At 46.8% G+C, this 5,882-nt stretch overlaps 1 non-coding gene across 1 annotated transcript; it reads right to left on the bottom strand.

Annotated features, from left to right (window-relative positions):
• Positions 1-207: 207 nt before the first annotated feature.
• Positions 208-345, bottom strand: LOC119923760. The gene has a single exon (XR_005448957.1). It is a non-coding gene; the product is annotated as a small nucleolar RNA SNORA7 (small nucleolar RNA).
• Between the last annotated feature and the right edge of the window lie 5,537 nt (positions 346-5,882).

Genomic DNA, 5,882 nt, shown 5'->3' with positions numbered 1-5,882 from the left:
ATCAAGTCGCTTTCTATCCATAGCGACACCACCGACACATATCTCCCAGAAGGCCCCGCTCTCCATCTGTAATTGTTCTGGTAGCGTATCCTAGAGTTTTCTTGGTAAAAATACGGAAGTGATTTACCATTGCCTCCATGCAGTAAACCTGAGTCTCTGCCCTCGACTCTCTCCCATGCCGCTGCTGCCCAGCACGGGTGAGTTTTGACTTTTAGCAGATTGTTTTCCACTTGCTAGCCATTGGCCAAACTAGGAATGGAATGGGTATGCTTCTGCTTCACTCTCCCTTCCATAGCTGAGACTGGTAGAGTATGGGAAACTCTCCAGATGTGATCCTAAGAGGGGACATTCTCCAGTAGGTAGTGCATAATGAATCTTTCACCTCATCACCCTTTACTGCCCCCCAAACCGTCACTAGAATGCTCTCATGGCTTAAAGTCTTGGACATTCACTAACCCTAACTAACTGCTATGCCACCTAGACACTTACAGTTACCAGTAGGAAGAAGTACTACAATATGACAGGCACCTGTTTCCCCTGGTCGACTGTAATCTCCTGAAGAGTAAGGGCTGTGTCTCCTTACTACATTGTGCCCTCCTAAATACTTAGTAGCTGCCCCGAAAATACTGAGTCCAACATACAGGATGGACTGATAGGTCTGCAATTAATCCAAGTGCATGTTGGGGCTAGGACCCCTTCGACATGTGCAGGGGTCAGGACCAGTAGAGAAACATCAGCCGCTCCTCTGAGGTGTACAGTTTCTTATCCATATCTCCAGAGGAGGCCCAGAGAGCAACGGTGAGTACTGAGGCCTATCTTGAACCAACATGATGCTCCCCAAAGGACTTTTCTTGATTTTGCTGGCTCAGAGTTGCTAGGATCGAGTATACCTCCAGGAAGGGACAAGCGAGTTATTGGGGTCCCCAGGCTGCCAAGTGTGTCACTGGGGCCCCTAGAGACACATGTGGGTTATTCCCCCCCCCCCTTCAAATCCCTGAGGGTGATGAGGGTTATTATACCACCCGGGAGGCAGAGGTTATTATTTCGACCTCTGGGGGGAAAGTGGGTTAATTGACAACAACGTGGAGACATGTGGGTTATTACACCTCCCTGGGGGGACGAGTGCGTCATTACACCTCCCGGGGGCCAGCTGTGTTATTACTTCCCTTCTTTGGGAGAGTGGCTGGTGTGTTATTACACGCCTGGGTGGACCGGGTAGACTATTACGCCCCCCAACCACGGGTTACAGGTGCGTTATTATACCTCCCAGAGGCATATTGGGATCCTTAGGGACCCTAGTGGGTCACTGAGGCCCAAATGGATTATTTGGTCCCCCAAAGCCCCACGTATTTTATTTCACCCCATCTGGGCCAACGTGGGTTACTGCTCACCCCGGTGGTGGCCGAGTCAGTTATTACACCTCTCCACATATTTGAGTTTGTAATTACACCTCCCCGGTGGGACAAGCGTGTTATTGGAGTCCCCGGGGATCCTAATGGGTCACTGGGTTCCCCCTCCAGGGGCCAAGGTAGGTAATTCAATACTCCAGGTCCCTGAGTAGGCTATTTCACCCTCCGGGAGGAAAAGAGTATTTTTTCAGCCCCGGGGGGGCAAAGTGAGTAACTGGGGCCCTCATGGGCCATTGGAGTTCTGTTTCAGACATGTTAAACTGGAGGTGATGGGAGAACATCCAAGTAGAGATGTCTTGAATGCAGGAGGAAATGTGAGATTGCAGAGAGGGAGAGATGTCAGGGCTGGAGGTGTAGATTTGGGTATCACCCGCACAGAGGTGGTAGTTAAGCCATGAGAGCAAATGAGTTCTCCAAGGAGTGGGTGTAGATGGAGAATAGAAGGGGACCCAGAAATGAACCCTGAGGGACTCCCGCAAGACTCTCTTTCACAAGAATTTAATACAGTGTTCTGCACACAGTAAGTGCTCAATAAATACGACAGATTGATGGATTGATCATATCACCGACTTGTAGGGTCACCCAAACTGCCCTTTCACCCTGACTACATCATCCTGGGTCCTCCTTCCCAACATGTCTTGCTTCACCTCTGTGGGAAAGAGAAGCAGCGGCCATGCACAACCTGGCCTCTCAAACCAGGACTCATAGCTGGTATCCAGCTTTGCTCTGTGTAGCCCTTCCAACCACATCATCCCTGGGACTCTTTTCTGACCTGCCTTTCTCCATCTCCGTGGGAGAACATAAACAGCAGCAGAAGTAGAAGCAGAACCAAAAGCAGTAGCCAGAGCAGCAGCAACAGCAGCAGCATTCCATTTCCCCATAATATAGAATGGTGAGAAGCCTGCAGCAGTGTCTAAGGGACCGTGAGCAACAAGAAATATGAAACTATTCTTCTAACCACAGTGTCCTAAAGCTTTTAAGTTTCCTAATTTTTGTGTTCATCTCTGTCCTCAACTTACATTCATGTTTTGTTTTATTTTCTCCTTATGTCACAAGCCTATTTCGCCCTTTATTCTTGAACTGCGATTTCCTTGAGTGTGAGGGACGATGCCTAATGCTCACCTAGGTACTATTACATTACTGATTTCCTAAGAGATTCTTGTCCTGGCTATGGCATATACAAAGCCTAGGCATTCTCCACTTAGTGTAGATACAGGCCTGACTGATACGAATACTGGGAATGCTTGAAGAGGAGAATTGAGCTTACTATTGGATGTCAAATTTGTTGGCAAATTAAACCAGTGTAGTCTTTGGAAGGCCAAATTACTCGATTTAGATTAGCATATTTTGGACACATCATCAAGAGGACTAACTCTCTAGAGAAGGCACTAATGCTAAGAAAAGTCTCGGGAAAACATGGAAGAGGTAGACCAGAAGTTCGATGGATAGAAACCATAACAACGATGACAGAAGAATCATAGAATGGTTATGGATTATGGCACATTTAATAATAATAGTAATGATAATTTGATGTCATGGATGAATTGATAATGACTATGGCCTGCATTTCATTTCCAAGTAGACTAGCCGGTCATCAGCTGCATATCAGACAGTCCAGATTTCAACTTATATTTCTTCTGTACAGTAATAATATGAAACCAGGGGCCATTTTGTCTGGGATTTTTATTTTCAATACGCAGCTTCCATCCCCCAGTTCTTCTAGCTTCCCCACTGTTGAGTTCTGTAGCTTGGAAGCAGTGTCACCATGCTCAGAGGGATTTTGGGAGGGGACAGAAAGGTTCTGGAATGGGGAAAGTTCGTGGAAACCTAAGGTTGTTCTAGGATAGGGGAGACATGAGGAAGACTAAAGACAAAGAAGCTGTCGAGGATTGAGCAGTTGAACATGGCAGACACAGAGGGTAAAAGAGTTGGTGCAAATATTTTTAAAAGGAGAGAAGTGGTAGATGTAAGGACAGGAGGGAGTGGAACGGTTAAATGGAGATTTTGGGAGAATTTATATCTGATAGTTTTATGTAGTTTTAATTCTGCCACCAAAATAGTTGGTAACGACATCGGGGACAGGAGACAGGAGGTAGGGGCAAGAGGACTTCAGGAAAGAGTTGAAGTTCTGGAATGACTGGTAAAGTCAATGGGAATGGAGGTGGGCAAAGATGGAGAGGTAATGTTTTTGAGTGGAAGGCAGGGAGGAGTTATAGCAAATTAGGATTAATTTGAAGTAATTGAAATTCATGATCAGCTGGGATTTCCATAAATAGGGTTCTTCAGTACGAATGCAGGACCAGAGGAAGCGTACTGTGAGGGTGAACCAGAACTAGGGGATGGAGGTGTGATGTAAAGGGAATGAGTTGAATGCAGCAAAAGGGGTTGATTTTGATGTTGACAGCATGGGTTTCTGTATCAAGAGTGGGAAAGTTAGGTAGGGAGTTCAAATAGGACATGCTGGCCTGGGATAAGTGGAAAGTGTCAAAAAGTCAAAGGGTTTTGGGGACTGCCCCAAGGTGAACTGGGCCACCCCCATCTCAAGGTCTAATGCTATCTCGTGACTGCTCGAGCCACTAAAGCAGAGCTCAGACATCTCCCCCGTGACCGAAGCTGCTAGATAAACATGCCAGGCCAGGAATACAGAAGGGTATCCCTCAACCCCGTGCCAACCAAATAAAGTATAGCGGAGGAGGGAGGGGCAGAAGTTGGACATAGGGAGGCTGGAATTTGGAACTGCTTGGGAACACCGGTATTAAACAGCTGCCACCCCTGACCTTCCGGAAGGTCTTGGACCAGGACTTGCAGAAGCTGCTCACATGCCACCCTGCCTAGAGCTCCAGAACCCTGCTCTGTCTTTGAAAACAGCGCCCTGAGTGAGGTACAGATGAGCATCTCGCTGAGTGTTCGTGGGTGTGAGCTTGGTACTTCAGTGTGGCTGGGTAGCACATAAATGAATTCTTCCCGAGTGGAAAGCATTCGTGGGCGGGTGCTAGGCACTTCACCATGTGTGATCAATGCAAAAGTGAATTCTCCCGAATGGGGAGCTTTCGTGGGAGGGAGCTAAGTGTTTTGCCATGTTGACCAATGCATATGTGGATCACATATGTGGATTCCTCCCTGGTGGGAAGTGTTTGTGGGCAGGAGTTTGGTGCTTCGCCACACACAAGTAACGCATAAATATATTCCTCCCAGGAGGGAGTGCCAATATAATTAAATAATCATATTCCTCCTGAAAGAGAAGTTCACTTCACCACGTCCAAAATAATGAAATAAGTATATCCTTCCTGAAAGAGAAGTTCACTTCACCATGTCCAAAATAATGAAATAAGTATATCCTTCCTGAAAGGGAAATTCAATTTACCACGACCAAAATAATTCAATGATTATATCCTTCCCAAAAGGGAAGTTTAATTCACCGTGTGGAATAGATTTTGTAGGGCTCGTCCCTGACTATGGCCTTTTTCTCTCCATGCTGATTCCTGAGTCTGTCCACAGGTGACGAGTGACAGGGACAAAACCGTTTTGAGGGGAAGGATGGTGTTGGTGAGAATGCAGGTTAGGAAATTCTGTTGGGGAATAGGGTTTCTGGATTGGAGGGGTAAAAAATTGTACCATGACAAGTGATCCTGAGATCCATTCTAGTTGGTTAGTGGGTGAAGGAAGGTGGAGCAGGAAGTCTGTGGAGCTGAGCAGTGAAAGGAAACAGGCTGCTGGGGGATCACTGAAATCCCAGAGATCTATGTAGGGGAAGACAAGTAGAGAAGAATCTAATCAAAATCATTCAGAAAAATGGAGAAAGCACTCAGGTAACCATAGATAACTTGACCAGTAGTTGTAGTGATTGGTAGAGGCAGATGACATGGGCGTTAAGGAAAGAGGAGAGGGATGGAGGCAACTGAGATGGAATTGAAGGGAGAGGAGAAGGGCAACTCCTCTCCTTTTCCATGTAAAGTGGGGAAGAGTGAGAAGGAAAGGACAACTTGGGAGCGAAGTGTAGGGAAGACGGCATCATCTGTGCTGAGCCAGGTTTTGGAGACAAGGAGAAGAAGTAACTGGGTTAGGAGAAAGATTGAGGGTGAATGGGAGTTTGTTCGTGATGTAACTGGGGTTCTACAGGTGGGACTGGGGAGGGGATGCCACGAGAAAGTCAAACTCACTGGAGTGAACAGTGAAAACCTTTTTCTTGCCCCTGACCTTCACCAGCATTTCCCCATGTCGTCTTGTCTCCCTCAACCCTCACCCTACCCTACCACCCGCCCCCCCCCGACTTGAAAGTGAGGTCTGTTTGTGACATAGGCTTAGTGACGCATATCCTGAGATTTTAGAATTTGGTTCCCTAAGGATCAGGACTCCTTTGGGGTCAAGCTGACCTCATGCTTCCTTCTGATCCAACTCTTTAAGAAGGATGATGAAGAGGATGTTATTTCCAAGGTAAGTTTAAGATTTTGTAGGATCAAATAGCTAACACTA

Source organism: Tachyglossus aculeatus, unplaced genomic scaffold (assembly GCF_015852505.1).
Source record: "Tachyglossus aculeatus isolate mTacAcu1 unplaced genomic scaffold, mTacAcu1.pri scaffold_241_arrow_ctg1, whole genome shotgun sequence".
In the NCBI taxonomy this organism is placed as follows: Eukaryota; Metazoa; Chordata; class Mammalia; order Monotremata; family Tachyglossidae; genus Tachyglossus; species Tachyglossus aculeatus.
This window is presented reverse-complemented; position numbering and strand designations above follow the sequence as displayed.